Source organism: Chelonia mydas, chromosome 2, assembly GCF_015237465.2.
Source record: "Chelonia mydas isolate rCheMyd1 chromosome 2, rCheMyd1.pri.v2, whole genome shotgun sequence".
NCBI classification, from domain to species: Eukaryota; Metazoa; Chordata; order Testudines; family Cheloniidae; genus Chelonia; species Chelonia mydas.
In genome coordinates this window covers 115,436,232-115,454,060 of record NC_057850.1, presented here as the reverse complement: position 1 = coordinate 115,454,060, position 17,829 = coordinate 115,436,232, and the positions used below count along the sequence as shown (strand labels likewise).

General features: G+C 43.2%; 1 protein-coding gene and 1 long non-coding RNA gene across 2 annotated transcripts in view; both read left to right on the top strand.

Annotated features, from left to right (window-relative positions):
* CDYL (chromodomain Y like) overlaps positions 1-17,829 on the top strand; it is a 205,055-nt gene that overhangs the window by 131,152 nt on the left and 56,074 nt on the right. The gene's annotated exons all lie outside the window — the stretch shown is intronic.
* Positions 10,093-11,421, top strand: LOC122464555. Its single transcript, XR_006288710.1, has 3 exons — positions 10,093-10,331; positions 11,042-11,089; positions 11,170-11,421. It is a non-coding gene; the product is annotated as an uncharacterized LOC122464555 (long non-coding RNA).

The following is a 17,829-nucleotide window of genomic DNA, read 5'->3' as shown; positions in this document are numbered from 1 at the left end:
CTCACTTCATCGGATGAATTCAGTGGAAAATATAGTGGGGAGATTTTATATACACAGAGAACATGAAACAATGGGTGTTACCATACAGACTGTAACAAGAGTGATCAGGAAAGATGAGCTATTACCAGCAGGAGAGCTGGGGGTGGGAGGGACCTTTTGTAGTGATAATCCAGATGGGCCATTTCCAGCACTTTACAAGAACAATAGGGGGGGAAATAAACAAGGGGAAATAGTTTTACTTTGTGTAATGACACATCCACTCTCAGTCTCTATTCAAGCCTAAGTTAATTGTATCCAGTTTGCAAATTAATTCCAATTCAGCAGTCTCTCATTGGAGTCTGTTTTTGAAGTTTTTTTGTTGAAGAATTGCCACTTTTAGGTCTGTAATCGAGTGACCAAGGAGATTGAAGTGTTCTCCGACTGGTTTCGAATGTCATAATTCTTGACGTCTGATTTGTGTCCATTTATTCTTTTACTTAGAGACTGTCCAGTTTGGCCAATGTACATGGTAGAGGGGCATTGCCGGCACATGATGGCATATATCACATTGGTAGATGCGCAGGTGAACGAGCCTCTGATAGCATGGCTGATGTGATTAGGCCCTATGATGGTGTCCCCTGAATAGATATGTAGACACAGTTGGCAACGGGCTTTGTTGCAAGGATAGGTTCCTGGGTTAGTGTTTTTGTTGTGTGGTGTGTGGTTGCTGGTGAGTATTTGCTTCAGGTTTGGGGGCTGTCTGTAAGCAAGGACTAGCCTGTCTCCCAAGATCTGTGAGAGTGATGGGTCGTCCGTCAGGATAGGTTGTAGATCCTTGATGATGTGTTGGAGAGGTTTTAGTTGGGGGCTGAAGGTGATGGCTAGTGGCGTTCTGTTATTTTCTTTGTTGGGCCTGTCCTGTAGTAGGTGACTTCTGGGTACTCTTCTGGCTCTGTCAATCTGTTTCTTCACTTCAGCAGGTGGGTATTGTAGTTGTAAGAACGCTTGATAGAGATCTTGTAGGTGTTTGTCTCTGTCTGAGGGGTTGGAGCAAATGCGGTTGTATCGTAGAGCGTGGCTGTAGACAATGGATCATGTGGTGTGGTCTGGATGAAAGCTGGAGGCATATAGGTAGGAATAGCGGTCAGTAGGTTTTCGGTATAGGGTGGTGTTTATGTGACCATCGCTTATTAGCACCGTAGTGTCCAGGAAGTGGCTCTCTTGTGTGGACTGGTCCAGGCTGAGGTTGATGGTGGGAGGGAAATTGTTGAAATCATAGTGGATTTCCTTAAGGGCTTCTTTTCCATGGGTCCAGATGATGATGATGTCATCAATGTAGCGCAAGTAGAGTAGGGGCATTAGGGGAGGAGAGCTGAGGAAGCGTTGTTCTAAGTCAGCCATAAAAAGGTTGGCATACCGTGGGGCCATGCGAGTACCCATAGCAGTGCTGCTGATTTGAAGGTATACATTGTCCCCAAATGTGAAGTAGTTATGGGTGAGGACAAAGTCACAAAGTTCAGCCACCGGGTTTGCCATGACATTATCGGGGATAGTGTTCTTGATGGCTTGTAGTCCATTTTTGTGTGGAATGTTGGTGTAGAGGGCTTCTACATCCATAGTGGCCAGGATGGTGTTTTCAGGAAGATCACCGATGGATAGTAGTTTTCTCAGGAAGTCAGTGGTGTCTCGAAGATAGCTGGTAGCGCTGGTAGCGTAGGGCCTGAGGAGGGAGTCTACATAGCCGGACAATCCTGCTGTCAGGGTGCCAATGCCTGAGATGATGGGGCGCCCAGGATTTCCAGGTTTATGGATCTTGGGTAGCAGATAGAATACCCCTGGTCTGGGTTCTAGGGGTGTGTCTGTGCGGATTTGTTCTTGTGCTTTTTCAGGGAGTTTCTTGAGCAGATGGTGTAGTTTCTTTTGGTAACTCTCAGTGGGATCAGAAGGTAATGGCTTGTAGAAAGTGGTGTTGGAGAGCTGCCTAGCAGCCTCTTGTTCATATTCTGACCTATTCATGATGACGACAGCACCTCCTTTGTCAGCCTTTTGATTATGATGTCAGAGTTGTTTCTGAGGCTGTGGATGGCATTGTGTTCTGCACAGCTGAGGTTATGGGGCAAGTGATGTTGCTTTGCCACAATTTCAGCCCGTGCACGTCGGCGGAAGCACTCTATGTAGAAGTCCAGTCTGTTGTTTCGACCTTCAGGAGGAGTCCACCCAGAATCCTTCTTTTTGTAGTCTTGGTAGGAAGGTCTCTGTGGGTTAGTATGTTGTTCAGAGTTGTGTTTGAAATATTCCTTGAGTCGGAGACGTCGAAAATAGGATTCTAGGTCACCACAGAACTGTATCATGTTCGTGGGGGTGGGGGGGCAGATGTAGAGTCCCTGAGATAGGACAGATTCTTCTGTTGGGCTAAGAGTATAGTTGAATAGAATAACAATATTGCTGGGTGGGTTAAGGGAACCACTGTTGTGGCCCCTTGTGGCATGTAGTAGTTTAGATCGTTTAGTGTCCTTTTTCTTTTGTAGAGAAGCAAAGTGTGTGTTGTAAATGGCTTGTCTAGTTTTTGTAAAGTCCAGTCACGAGGAAGCTTGTGTGGAAGGTTGGTTTTTTTATGAGAGTATCCAGTTTTGAGAGGTCATTCTTAATCTTTCCCTGTTTGCTGTAGAGGATGTTGATCAGGTGGTTCCGCAGTTTCTTTGAGAGTGTGTGGCACAAGCTGTCAGCATAGTCTGTGTGGTATGTCGATTGTAATGGATTTTTTACCTTCAGTCCTTTTGGTATGATGTCCATCTGTTTGCATTTGGAAAGGAAGATGATGTCTGTCTGTATCTGTATGAGTTTTTTCATGAAGTTGATAGATTTCCAGTCCATATGGCTAAATTCAGTGCCTTGCATAATGACAGGTTTCAGAGTAGCAGCCATGTTAGTCTGTATCTGTAAAAAGAAAAGGAATACTTGTGGCACCTTAGAGACTAACAAATTTATTAGAGCATAAGCTTTTGTGAGCTACAGCTCACTTCATCAGATGCATACGAACTGGACAGTCTCTACGTAAAAGAATAAATGGACACAAATCAGACATCAAGAATTATAACATTCAAAAACCAGTTGGAGACCACTTCAATCTCTTTGGTCACTTGATTACAGACCTAATAGTGGCAATTCTTCAGCAAAAAAACTTCAAAAACAGACTCCAACGAGAGACTGCTGAATTGGAATTAATTTGCAAACTGGATACAATTAACTTAGGCTTGAATAGAGACTGAGAGTGGATGTGTCATTACACAAAGTAAAACTATTTCCCCATGTTTATTCCCCCCCTCCACCCCCCACTGTTCCTCAGACGTTCTTGTAAAGTGCTGGAAATGGCCCACCTTGATTATCACTACAAAAGGTGTGTGTCGTCCCGTCCCGTCCCATCGTCCGTGTCCCCCCGACCCCCTGCACACACTCTCTCTCCTGCTGGTAATAGCTCATCTTTCCTGATCACTCTTGTATGGTAACACCCATTGTTTCATGTTCTCTGTGTATATTTTCCACTGAATTCATCCGATGAAGTGAGCTGTAGCTCATGAAAGCTTATGCTCTAATAAATTTGTCAGTCTCTAAGGTGCCACAAGTACTCCTTTTCTTTTTACATCATATCTGTGTGTCCCTCTTCATTCTTTAAGCAGGGGCCTGAAGGACATTCACCAGCTCACTGCTGTGGCAATGTGCTGGCTGTCAAATCTAGATATAAATTTGTAATCATTGCTACCTACCCAGGCCTACCCAAGAAGAAGAATACTGCTCTCTCTCCAGTAAGCCATTCCCTTGTGGGTGATAGTGCTGTAAGTAATATGCTTGAAATCATACTCCATCCCAAAAGCTAGAAATTCAGACCTGGCAAACTGAGGGCTGTGGTCAGTGACTTTCTTCTGGAATGCGCCAATGAGAAAAGATTCTTTTTAACTTCAAAAAGAAAAGGAGTACTTGTGGCACCTTAGAGACTAACAAATTTATTTGAGCATGAAAGCTTATGCTCAAATAAATTTGTTAGTCTCTAAGGTGCCGCAAGTACTCCTTTTCTTTTTGCGAATACAGACTAACACGGCTGCTACTCTGAAACCTTTTTAACTTCAGTAGACCTACATGTCAACCCCAGATGACAGAAAAATAGAATTTCTACAGCTCTAGAAATCCAGTGGCTATAGGACAAATACGTCCTTGTTTTTCATACAACTCTAATACAGTTTTTTCCAAGGTCTACAAGGTAGATATTTTCTGGACATGCTTTTTCTTTCTGGGCAGACATCATCAATTTGGATGTCTTTTATAGCACGCTGTTCTCACATTTTGACCTGGAAACACAATTCTTAGGGTTTTGTTTTGGGGTGGGGTAGGGATTGTTGTTTTGTCTGTCTTGTTTTCTTTTTTGGAGGTGATAGGACTAGTTATGTTGCTTCTCTGTTTCCTGTGGGATTATTTTGTTACTACTTCTTGCACTTGGCTACTTTACTTCCTTGCTGCATGACTTGCATTTTCATTAGCTCACACTGCTGGGTCAATCACACTGCCTGCTCCAGAGGAGGCATAGACATTAACAGTAATTTTTCAGAAAGTTTCTTGATTAAAATCCAAATGATTAGACAGTCTTTTATTAGTTCTTCCTTGTTCATATCAATACTTTGTTCTTTCACATACATTAGCATAGAAACTACTATACGAGTCCTTTCTCCAGGCTGGTGCGTCCTTTGGTAAAAGCATGTCCCTTTGCCTACTACATTCCTTTTTGGAAGGAAATGCTCACCCTGCTTTGAAGACACTGCCATAGCTATTTTTGTCTCCTTCCTCAGTGAAGGTAAATGATTTATAAATATTTTTAGTTTCACTCCCTATTGCATAAATTAGTAATTTGGCCAGTACTTCAACTTTCTCTAAATGAAGATTTCTTGTGATTCAGAATATTGGGAAGCACTCCTTCTGCTCAGGCTGTTCCATGAGCTTATCATATTTGAAAATTTTGTGGATGGACGAACTTCAGCATAATTTTGCTTTTATACTGATTCCAAATGAGCCAACTTCTGGCACCATATTATGTGTTACTGGTAAAGAATTGCAGAAAGAGTTGCATTTTTCTAAGACTGAACAAAGAACTTTGTTTGAATAGGAAAAACAATGTTCGACTAGATTCATCTGTTGTAAATAGATGTAGTTCCAATTATGTTAATTTCTGCCTAGAACTTTTCCCACCAATATTCTCTCTGGCTTTCTGCTATAGACTTAAAGAAACAGTTCACACATCCTCATAACCTGTTGACTTTTGACTGAAAAGCAGAAATCTTTTTCAATGTAAAACTGCATGGTAACGATTGTCTGTATTTCCTACTGAAATGCCTTAAGACCTCATGAATAACCTCTGTAGATACAAAACATAGTGTAACAATAACTAAAGCCATGTTTGGGAAAGTAAGAAACTCATTTGACCTTTGTTTTTAGTCTGTAAATACTGGATTAGGATGAAATTTAGGGCTTGTGCACACAAACATTTCATTTGCAGGAAGCTGTAGCCTGCTAACCCCTAACTGTGTGTGTGTGGACCCTGCTGATGCTCACTGACTTCGATCTAGTCGCATTTTAAAGTGGGGCACATTAAAGCACACTACACTGCTTGTAATGCTCAGCAGGAGGGTGTGTCTACAAGAACACTTCGTATGCAGCAAGCTTGTGTGTGGTTTGTTTATAACCCAGCTTGCAGCAAACTAAATGTTCATGTAGACAAGTGTATACTATAAAATTATTGCTCAGGCAAATTCATTAGTAATTTGTTGTCAGTCTTTTACTTTATTTTCTGTTCATCCTGTCATTCTAAATTTTTCATGTCTGCTGCTATTGGTTCAAGATACTGATCTGGTTTTAGTGGTTCTGAAACGGTACCGTTATATAAATGCTAATAAAAATGTTGTGGGAAAGGTAGCTGTTGTAGTTAATAGACTTGGAACTTTTCAGATGTTTGAGAGAAGTCTTTAGTGCAAATCCCAGCAAAGCTCACCCAACTGCAATTATGTTTGTCACTTTTCAGCTCTTCGACAGATTAAGATGCATAATTCAATATAATTTCAAACATTAGTACAAACATACTCTTCAGCCTGTAGACCACAGAGTGCAAGGTAGACTTCCTTATGAAGCTCATTAGAATAGGGGGAAGGCACAGTGTCGAGGCAATTTTTCTTTAAAAAGTATATGCTTTTTATACCCTAGGAATAATGCAGTGCAGAGTGGGACTTGCTACACCTTTTGAAGACGGTCCCAGCAAAGGTATCCCAACTCATTTTGGAAACGGAAGAATATCCTAGTGCACGATCTGTCCAGAAACACCCATTCTGGTGCTTTTCATAGTCGTAGGCAATACTAGCTGGTCTACCCCCTTTGTGCTCACCAGCTCCAGGAGACATTATGCCTGGTCCTGTGTAGGTGCACTGCGGTGTGGTAAGGTTCCCTTCCTCTTCAAGTGCACCTGTGTAGAAAAAGGCATACTTTGGTGTGTAAAATGTAAATTTTCTGTGGAGAAGTTTATTTTTATTGATAGTTGATATATGTGCACACAGTATTGCAGTTGTGGGTAAGATCCTGTATTACTCATAATGGGAGCAGTAGAGAGAACACATGAAAAATATACAGGATACTGTACATTCTGTTACTGAATTTGAAAGGTTTGTTGGGTAAATGGAATGCTAAAATACAATAGTTTAAAAAATTTCAGCTTGCTGTAGCTACTGTTTACACAGTGCTGGGCAGGTATGCTAAAATGCACTAAAACACCTTCAAGGCAGTTATGTATAATCACATAGGTGGCAGGGCTTTCTGTTTAGTGTTCTTTAGCTACAAATCTTCGAGGAGACTCCTCTCTGGTCAGTATCTTTACACCAACTGATACTGACTGACATACAGAAAGATAAACTATACCCATGATGTAGTAGTAAACACTGTACCGATTAGTTATGGGACTTTAGGGTAGTGACAACTGAGAAGTTATTATATCAGAAAAATACAAATGGCAACGTGGAACTTTAAAAGTAGTTTTTCATATTATCAGAAACTTTAAATCACAAACAACTCAGTTTAGTGCCCAGTTATTTTTTGCAAATCTTGTTATTTTAAAACTAGTCCAGCAGTCTGGAGGAACTCCTGAGTAACCCAGAATTTAGGCAACTGTGCAAGATACCTCTGCTAGACAGTTTTATGCCAGTTAGTCCATACATTATTTTTATTTGACTTGCTTCTCCTGCAGGTCCCAGTAAAGATTTGGGGCCCATTCTGGTAGACACTGTGAAAAACAGTAAAAAAAATGGTTCTTGCCCAGAAGAGTTTATAGTGTCATTAAGACAAGATGTAGCAAGTGGGTACATCCAAATATCCCCACAGATCATACTTTTGTTAGCACTTGCAGTTTGTGCAATGTGCTATGATTCCCTTATCTACTCTGCTATCTTCCTTAGTGACTTTTCTCTTTAAACTTACTAATGCTTGTCACACTTTATTTTTCTTGCTGCCCCCTTCCCTTGGTCCTTTTCATTTCTCATATTCTTTGACATTCTGCTGAACAAGCCAATGTAGTTTGTCTTGTGTCCCTAATCATGTAGTCCAGCATTGCTCCCGATTTTCTGAAGTTGCGCCATGAGTTTGTAAAGCACTTTGGAAGCATAATGCCACAGATCCTGATCTCTGTGCAGTTGGTTTTCCTCAAACAAACCAATGAAAAAGGCAGCCTCCAAAGCAGATGCAGACAAACAGTCATTAAGGATGTCTACTAATGTTATTTCTCCAACTAAAATGCGGTCACTGATGTTCAGCCTTGAAAGAGACAAGGTGGGTGAAGTAATATCTTCTGTTGATGAAAGAGACAAGCTTTCGAGTGACACAAAGCTCCCCTGCAGGTCTGGGGAATGGTAATCAGAGTGTCACATATCCTGGGGCCAAAATGGCTGGAACACTGCAAATACTCAACTTTGAAGTCATTTGCTTGAGAGACTCCTGCTATGGGAACCCATTGATGGTCCTCATTTTTTCTCTAATCAGACTCTGAAATGTTTGCCTAGAGTGTTTGTGGGCTTCCCCCTAAAAGATAAGGTAAAAATAAGTCCATGAATTTTCTTTATCTGAGTCAAATGAAATTTTCTCCCTTTCAGCATTTTTCTACTCTGTTTATATCCAGTGTAATAGGCATTTGTCCATAGAATGAACTGGCCAAGCTGCAGAATAAGGTATATTCTACCGGGTCTATGAAGAACCAGTTTCTGAACCTACTGTAAAGGATTTCTGGCAGATCTCTGGAGGTAGGGATAATATTCCATTGGAGAATGGTCTTGGCTTTATTTCGTCCCTCCTTCAGGAGGAAAAAATCCCTAAGAGGACTCTCCAGAATTAGTAAATCTGCCAGTGTTTTTGAATTTCCTCTGTTAATGTTGCCCTTGCTAAAATACCATAGTTTATATGTAAAAATCCCTGGAGACTGTGTACAATAGCATGGAAAATCTGCTTTAAAAGGACCCATGAATCTAGTAACCTACTTTATAGTGCTCAGTGTGGTCATGCCAGAGACCCAGGTTCCATTTCGAGTTCCAGATGGCTTCTCAGGCTGCCAGAGCCTGGGAATCCTGCAAAGGCTTTGTTTATTTCTTAGAGTTTGGTAGTAGGAGTGCCTCATTCACTGAAGAGTAATTCTAGTTGCTGACCAGTGAGTGTCGTTGCCATGTATTCTTTTTTTCTCCCATTGGGATCTTCATGGTTTTAACCAGGCACTTCTGTCTCCTGCCAAAGCCTGTTTTACAGGATGTTAAGACTCTTGAAATAACTTTGGTGCCTCCAAAATATTGACATTTCAGTGCAAAGAGCATTTATAAATTGGTTTGAATATCTGAATGCATTTATTTTCAGCCTTATAACCTTCATGTACTATGTCAGAATAGTCTGGATGAGCCACAAAATCCAGTATTAGAATTATCAGTGTTAGCTGACTGACATTTCTAACACATGAGACTGCAGGTCTGGAATCTCATTTACACTTGGGCACTTTACACTGGTAAATGAGAATAGGGCCCAAATGCCTGTATAACAGAAATTTGATCATCTCCCCACACGCTACTTCACACCAGGGGCGTTGGGTTTGAAAGTTTTGGTGATAGAAGAAAAACGTTTGACAAGATTTCTGTAGTCTAAAAAAAATCCCAGGGCCAAAGTTTATCAACTATTTCTGGAGGAACTTTTTCAGCTGGTTCATGTCTTGTCGTATGATTTTGCTCACAAAATATCTCCAGTTACTGCCCTGGAGTTAGATTAATTAGATGCTGAATGCAGATTGCCCCTTGGGGGTTGGAGCATTGCCATCCTCTCTTTCTACAGCACAGATCACATAAATGGCACTCTAAATATTTAATAAGATTTCTTCTGATAATCTGCAGTAATGGTTAAATTTTAGAACTCTTAGGATTCAGGTTTCTCTCTTTGGATATTTACAGCTTACCAAATGTGCAGGCCACATTGCTTTTTCACAATCACATTGCGAGTTGCGTGTTGTGTGTTTATTTCTTTAAGGCTTTTACATCATTTTTTGAAGTGAGATTTTAAATGGGAATGATTTTACCCCGTGTAATGAGTGTACATTCATGTCAATGGCAGGTGTTTGTGCTTTCTAATTATTAAAGTTGCTGTAATTCTTGTACAATGTTTCTTAGTTGCTTTTCAGTCAAGTAGATGGTTCACCATGCTGTGACCTCTTCCTGTTTTTTTAATGAAGTTGAGCTTAACTTCTGGAACAAACACAGAAGACATAATTTTTATTTTAGTTAGTTTTTGTCTATTATGCTTCTGACAGAGACTATAATGTCCAAAAACAGTTTGGTGTGATTTGCTAGGTAAGCGGGAGTAGATTTTAAGGGGTTGGGGTTTTTAGGTTTTATAATTTGGGAGAGTCTGTGATGAGAAAAGAAAAGGAGTACTTGTGGCACCTTAGAGACTAACCAATTTATTTGAGCATGAGCTTTCGTGAGCTACAGCTGAAGTGAGCTGTAGCTCACGAAAGCTCATGCTCAGATAAATTGGTTAGTCTCTAAGGTGCCACAAGTACTCCTTTTCTTTTTGCGAATACAGACTAACACGGCTGTTACTCTGAAACCTGTGATGAGAAAACAATCGCTCTCTCAATTTTGTGAGGGGATAGTGTTAAGTTCTCATCTTTTACATTTTTTAAATTGAGAATAGCATCTAGGTTTCCCGACTCCCAGTCCTGTGCTTTAACAAGGTCATCTTTTCCTCTCAAGAAGCTCAGAGTAACTTTCAGCTCATCGCTTACGTGGAATACTGTCTGTCAGGTGTAATAGAAAACCCTTTTTATTTTGGGATTTTTTTTTTCAGTTATACAGCTTGCACCCTTCTTTATCCAGAAATGACCTCACAACAGCACATGCCATTGTGACCATAAAGTTCTGTGACAGCAAAACAGGAAATTACAGAGCTTATGAAGCAGCCCTATTTCTGGTAACTTCTTCAGTAATGTATTTGCTCATTGGTTGGAACAGTTGTGAGCAGATTACACCATATTGAATTCTTTACAGTGGCACACCGATTTTAACTTGGTACTGTTGGATTTGAAAACTCTGTGACTTTAGCCCTCTCACTGTTCAAGACCACCTTCTTGTGAGCCTTGTTTTGATGGGTGCTTCTGCTCTAATACCTACCCACATTATAGGAATCCCACCATTATGTTTCAGGTAGGCAGGGCATGGCACCTTACTGTGTTGGCCCCTGTGGTATGGTAATTACTGCCCACAACAGTTCATCTCTCCTCACTTGTAAACAACTACAAAAACCAATATCTCATGCTTTCCCCTATTTTTTGTTAGATCCTTTTATTAAGCTTTTTTTAATGCTAAGTGAGTTTTTAATGTTGCATTTTTATTTGTTGTGTTACCCAGTTCCCCAAGTTACAAGAGGTGAAAGTTTATAAATTATTATTTTATTATATAATATTACATAAGTGAAATCTGCAGAAAACTAGATGCTCTTTTCATTCTATTTCTAGCTCATTCAAAAGAGTTCTAAAGCTTCAAAATCTAAAGTCTCTAAAAAGGTAAGGAGCAGTTTATTAAAGAGGTATACATTTAAATCTAGCAAATCTTCACCTCAGGGTATTAAATCTCGTTCCCCAAGATCCATTTCAGCTTCTTGGGAAAAAAGAATTGAACATCATATCTGCAGAGCAGTAACCTGAGCTTCATCTCATCCCAGCATAAAGTACTATAAAGAAGCTGTTTCTTCCTTAACTAAGCCCTGGTCTACACTAGGAGTTGAGGTCGAATTTAGCAGTGTTAAATCGATTTAACCCTGTACCCGTCCACATGACGAAGCCCTTTTTTTTTTTTTTTTTTTTTTTACTTAAAGGGCTCTTAAAATCGATTTCCTTACTCCACCCCGACAAGGGGATTAGCGCTGAAATCGGCCTTGCCGGGTTGAATTTGGGGTACTGTGGACGCAATTCGATGGTATTGGCCTCCAGGAGCTATCCCAGAGTGCTCCATTGTGACTGCGCTGGACAGCACTCTCAACTCAGATGGACTGGCCAGGTAGACAGGAAAAGGCCCGCAAACTTTTGAATTTCATTTCCTATGTGGCCAGCGTGGCAAGCTGCAGGTGAGTGCAGAGCTCATCAGCAGAGGTGATCATGATGGAGTCCCAGAATCGCGAAAGAGCTCCAGCATGGATCGAATGGCAGATACGGGATCTGATCGCTGTATGGGGAGAGGAATCCGTGCTATCAGAACTCCGTTCCAGTTTTCAAAATGCCAAAACCTTTGTCAAAATCTCCCAGGGCATGAAGGACAGAGGCCATAACAGGGACCCAAAGCAGTGCCGCGTGAAACTTAAGGAGCTGAGACAAGCCTACCAGAAAACCAGAGAGGCAAACGGCCGCTCTGGGTCAGAGTCCCAAACATGCCGCTTCTATGATGAGCTGCATGGCATTTTAGGGGGCTCAGCCACCACTACCCCAACCGTGTTGTTTGACTCCTTCAGTGGAGCTGGAGGCAACACGGAAACAGGTTTTGGGGATGAGGAAGATAGCTCACAGCAAGCAAGCGGAGAAACCGTTTTTCCTGACAGCCAGGAACTGTTTCTCACCCTGGACCTGGAGCCAGTACCCCCCGAACCCACCCAAGGCTGCCTCCCGGACCCTCCAGGCGGAGAAGGGACCTCTGGTGAGTGTACCTTTTAAAACAGTATACACGGTTTAAAAGCAAGCGTGTTTAATGATTAATTTGCCCTGGCATTCGCGGCCAATACGGCTACTGGAAAAGTCTGTTAACGTGTCTGGGGATGGAATGGAAATCCTCCAGGGACATCTCCATAAAGCTCTCCTGGATGTACTCCCAAAGCCTTTGCAAAAGGTTTCTGGGGATGGCAGCCTTATTCCATCCACCATGGAAGGACACTTTACCACTCCAGGCCAGTAGCACGTAGTCGGGAATCATTGTAGAACAAAAAGCATTGCAGTGTATGTTTGCTGGCATTCAAACAACATCCATTCTTTATCTCTCTGTGTTATCCTCAGGAGAGTGATATCATTCATGGTCACCTGGTTGAAATAGGGTGCTTTTCTTAAGGGGACATTCAGAGGTGCCCGTTCCTGCTGGGCTGTTTGCCTGTGGCTGAACAGAAATGTTCCCCGCTGTTAGCCAAGGGGAGGGGGGAAGGGCTAGCCACGTCGTGGGGGGAGGCAAAATGCGACCTTGGAACGAAAGCACATGTGCTGTGTATGTAATGTTAACAGCAGGGTTTACTGTGAAAGAGTGTACCCATTGTTCTATAAAATGTGTCTTTTTAAATACCACTGTCCCTTTTTTTCTCTCCACCAGCTGCATGTGTTTCAAGGATCACAGGATCTTCTCCTTCCCAGAGGCTAGCGAAGATTAGAAGGCAAAAAAAAATGCACTCATGATGAAATGTTCTCTAAGCTCATGCTGTCCTCCCACACTGACAAAGCACAGACGAATGCGTGGAGGCAGACAATGTCAGAGTGCAGGAAAGCACAAAATGACCGGGAGGAGAGGTGGCGGGCTGAAGAGAGGGCTGAAGCTGAAAGGTGGCGGCAGCGTGATGAGAGGAGGCAGGCTTCAATGCTGAGGCTGCTGCAGGATCAAACTAATATGCTCCAGCGTATGGTTGGAGGAAAGGCAGCAGGAGCACAGACCGCCACTACAGCTCCTGTGTAACCAACCCCCCTCCTCCCCAAGTTCCACAGTCTCCTCACTCAGACGCCCAAGAACGCAGTGGGGGGGCCTTCGGCCACCCAGCTATTCCACCCCAGAGGATTGCCCAAGCAACAGAAGGCTGGCATTCAATAAGTTTTAAAGTTTTAAACTTTTATAGTGCTGTGTGGCCTTGTCCTTCCCTCCTCCACCACCCCACCCAGTGCTTCCCTCCTCCACCACCACTCCCAGGCTACCTTGGCAGTTATCTCCCTATTTGTGTGATGAATTAATAAAAAATGCATGAATGTGAAGCAACAAGGACTTTATTGCCTCTGCAAGTGGTGATCGAAGGGGGGAGGGGAGGGCAGTTGGCTTACAGGGAAGTAGAGTGAACCAGACGGGGGGGAGTTCATCAAGCAGAAACAAACAGAACTTTCACACCGTAGCCTGGCCAGTCATGAAACTGGTTTTCAAAGCTTCTCTGATGCGCACCGCGCCCTCCTGTGCTCTTCTAACCACCCTGGTGTCTGGCTGCGCATAACCAGCAGCCAGGCGATTTGCCTCAACCTCCCACCCGGCCATAAACGTCTCCCCCTTACTCTCACAGATATTGTGGAGCGCATAGAAAGCAGTAATAACAGTGGGAATATTGGTTTTGCTGAGGTCTAACCGAGTCTGTAAACTGCACCAGCGCGCTTTTAAACGTCCAAATGTACATTCTACCACCGTTCTGCACTTGCTCAGCCTGTAGTTGAACAGCTCCTGACTGCTGTCCAGGCTGCCTGTGTATGGCTCAATGAGCCATGGCATTAAGGGGTAGGCTTGGTTCCCAAGGATAACTATAGGCATTTCAACATCCCCAATGGTTATTTTCTGGTCTGGGAATAAAGTCCCTTCTTGCAGCTTTTGAAGCAGACCAGAGTTCCTGAAGATGTGAGCGTCATGTACCTTTCCCGGCCATCCCACATTGATGTTGGTGAAACGTCCCTTGTGATCCACCAGTGTTTGCAGCACTATTGAAAAGTACCCCTTGTGGTTTATGTACTCGGCGGCTTGGTGCTCCGGTGCCAAGATAGGGATATGGGTTCCGTCTATGGCCCCACCACAGTTAGGGAATCCCATTGCAGCAAAGCCATCCACTATGACCTGCACATTTCCCAGGGTCACTACCCTTGATATCAGCAGATCTTTGATTGCGTTGGCTACTTGCATCACAGGAGCCCCCACAGTAGATTTGCCCACTCCAAATTGATTCCCGACTGACCGGTAGCTGTCTGGCGTTGCAAGCTTCCACAGGGCTATGGCCACTCGCTTCTCAACTGTGAGAGCTGCTCTCATCTTGGTATTCTTGCGTCTCAGGGCAGGGGAAAGCAAGTCACAAACTTCCATGAAAGTGCCCTTACGCATGCGAAAGTTTCGCAGCCACTGGGAATCGTCCCAGACCTGCAACACTATGCAGTCCCCCCAATCTGTGCTTGTTTCCCGAGCCCAGAATCGGTGTTCCACCGCATGAGCCTTCCCCATTAGCACCATGATGCCCACATTGCCAGGGCCCATGCTTTGAGAGAAGTCTGTGTCCATGTCCTCATCACTCTCGTCACTGCGCTGACGTCGCCTACTCGCCCGGTATCGCTTTGCCAGGTTCTGGTGCTGCATATACTGCTGGATAATGCGCGTGGTGTTTAATGTGCTCCGAATTGCCACAGTGATCTGAGTGGGCTCCATGCTTGCTGTGGTATGGCGTCTGCACAGAAAAAAGGCGCGGAACGATTGTCTGCCGTTGCTCTGATGGAGGGAGGGGCAACTGACGACATGGCTTACAGGGTTGGTCTACAGGGAATTAAAATCAACAAAGGGGGTGGCTTTACATCAAGGAGAAACAACAACAACAAAAACACAGAATGGCCCCCTCCAGGATTGAACTCAAAACCTTGGGTTTAGCAGGCCAATGCTCAACCCACTGAGCTATCCCTCCCCCTGGTATTTCAGGCAGGACTGAATCTCCATTAAACTTTTCAAGGTCCCCTGACCGACCTCACCGAAATGATTGTCGGCCATTGATTTCACGGAGGGAGGGAGGGGGGAGCAAATTAATACAAAACAAATCTGGTGTATTTCATGTTTTGATCCACTCCATCTATCTTTTACATCTTTGGCTGGCAACAGACGGTGCAATAGGACTGCTAGCCATCCTCATCTCCTGCCTGCTCAGCAGAAGATGGTACAATAGGACTGCCAGCAGGACTAAAGAGAATGACCTCTTCGAGTCACTCCTAATTTAGTCCCTGCACCCATGTCTGCCCAGGCGCTCCTGACCGACCTTACCGAGGTGGCCAGGAGCACCTCGGACACGATGACGATGGTTATCAGGCCTATTACACCATCTGCTGCCACAAAGCAATGGGTTGCTGCTGTGTAGCAATGCAATACCGCGTCTGCCAGCATCCAGGAGACGTAGAGTGACAGTGAGCTGAGTGGGCTCCATCCTTGCCGTGGTATGGTGTCTGCACAGGTAACTCAGGAAAAAAAGGCGTGAAACGATTGTCTGCCGTTGCTTTCACGGAGGGAGGGCCTGACGATATGTACCTAGAACCACCCGCGACAATGTTTTTGCCCCATTAGGCATTGGGATCTCAACCCAGAATGCCAATGGGTGGCAGAGACTACAGGAACTGTGGGATAGCTACCCACAGTGCAATGCTCTGGAAGTCGACGCTAGCCTTGGTACTGTGGAAGCGCTCAGCCAAGTTAATGCATTTAATGCACTTAGAGCATTTTGTGTGGGGACACACACAATCGACTATATAAAAACGATTTCTAAAAAACCGACTTCTATAAATTCGACCTAATTTCATAGTGTAGACATACCCTAAGGTAGTTTGGTCTTTAAGGCAGCAGTTCAGTGTTTGAAATGTTTAGCTTTCTTTCGTATGTCTACACTTGTTTTCGTTCCTTCCCTGTCTGGATGCTTTTTGCCACAGCTATTGTGGAGTGTTTTTAACTAGTGAACCACGTTTACAGGTAAAGAGAAAACATGTACCTTTTTAAACTTGAAATGAATTGATCTTCTGTAACTTCATAAATTCCTTAAAGCATTGTACATTTGAATAAAACTAAAGAAGTAAAGTTCTACAGGGAAGCAGTTTAGGTGTCCAAAAAGGCAGTTAGCTGAACTGTTCATATGCACAATTTTGGTTCTTTAGTTTTACTCTGATGATTGCAAACAGAAGTAATAGAACTACTGTATAAAGTGTGTCAGTAGGAAGTTGACTTTTTAGCTAATCAAACTGAACTGTGTAACTTGTAGATTGCTTTTGTGCAAGTACTTACTGTATTTTCTTCATAACTTAAAAGGGTATATTTTCACTATGTATGCTACCTACACTCTCATTTTGTACTTGCAAATTGTGGTTGCCAAATAAGAGACTGGTTTGAAACTTTGGCCAGGTACTTTGAATGTTACTTATTTCCTTTGAGCCATATTATTGTCCCTGTAACAAGTCTGAGTTATCAGGCATTGCACAGTGTTTCTCTGGAGATTCCTCTCCCAACTCACCCCTTGGTTTTGGAATATTTTCAGTTATTCCATGTCCACAACCGACTGCAACGTTAGGGCTCCCATAGGATCTGTGCTCACAGCCTACAATATGTAGTGAGTTTGGCTCACAGATTCACACTATTGAAGATATGTATTGTATTTTGTAAAATGAATGAAGTCTTAATGTGATCACGTTACTGCACTTTCCTGTTAAATATTTGCTGAGAAATGAGGAAAAAACATTTTTGTGTACAAATTATGGGGTGTGCAACTTAAAGACGTAGATATTAGCAAGGTTTCGTAAAGGGGATAATACCAAAGTCCACATGGTAAAATAGTCAATTACACTGGCATAAAAACTAAGAGTGAATTGAGTATAATTGACTCTCCTGAATCATAAATGCATCTGAGCTAAGAGGATGAGAGAGAGAGTGAGTGAGTGTGTGTGGTAAAAAGTGAAGTATCATTTGAGTCATTGCTTAATCATTACCTTGAAGAATAAGGGTAATCCACAAATACCCCTTGCTACCAACAGCAAAATTGTTTTACACTCTGTACTTAGCATATCTATCAAGTGGACAGAAATACTTGACAGGGACTGGGTGCCTGAACCACGAACAGGAAGCCAGTCTCTGTCCTATGCTCTCAGTGATCCCTATGCATTGTGAAGATGGAAGCTGCCTGATTCAAATGCAGAGGGGACAAGAGCCAGACGGGTGCTGGAACAATTTGTATAGTGCGGGTGCTGAGAGCCAGTGAATCAAACTATAAACTCGGTATATAATGGAAACCACTTCAAGCCAGGGGGTGCGGTAGCACCCATAGTTCCAGCACCTATGGAGCCGGACCTGCAAGAGGGGGGAATGAGCCTTGGTTGGAGGAGTCTGGGACTGGCTGGTTAGGAAAACTGGATCTGGGAAACAGAGGAGGTAGGTGTGGAGTGAGTCTGAGTCAGAGAGGCGGAGAGGGGACTGCAAGGTATCTACCTATTGTGAATACTGGGGTGGGTGGGCCTACTCCTACCCAGAAGTAAAGGCCCACCCCCTCACCCAAGGGGAAGGAACCACTAAACTCAGGCCACAACTG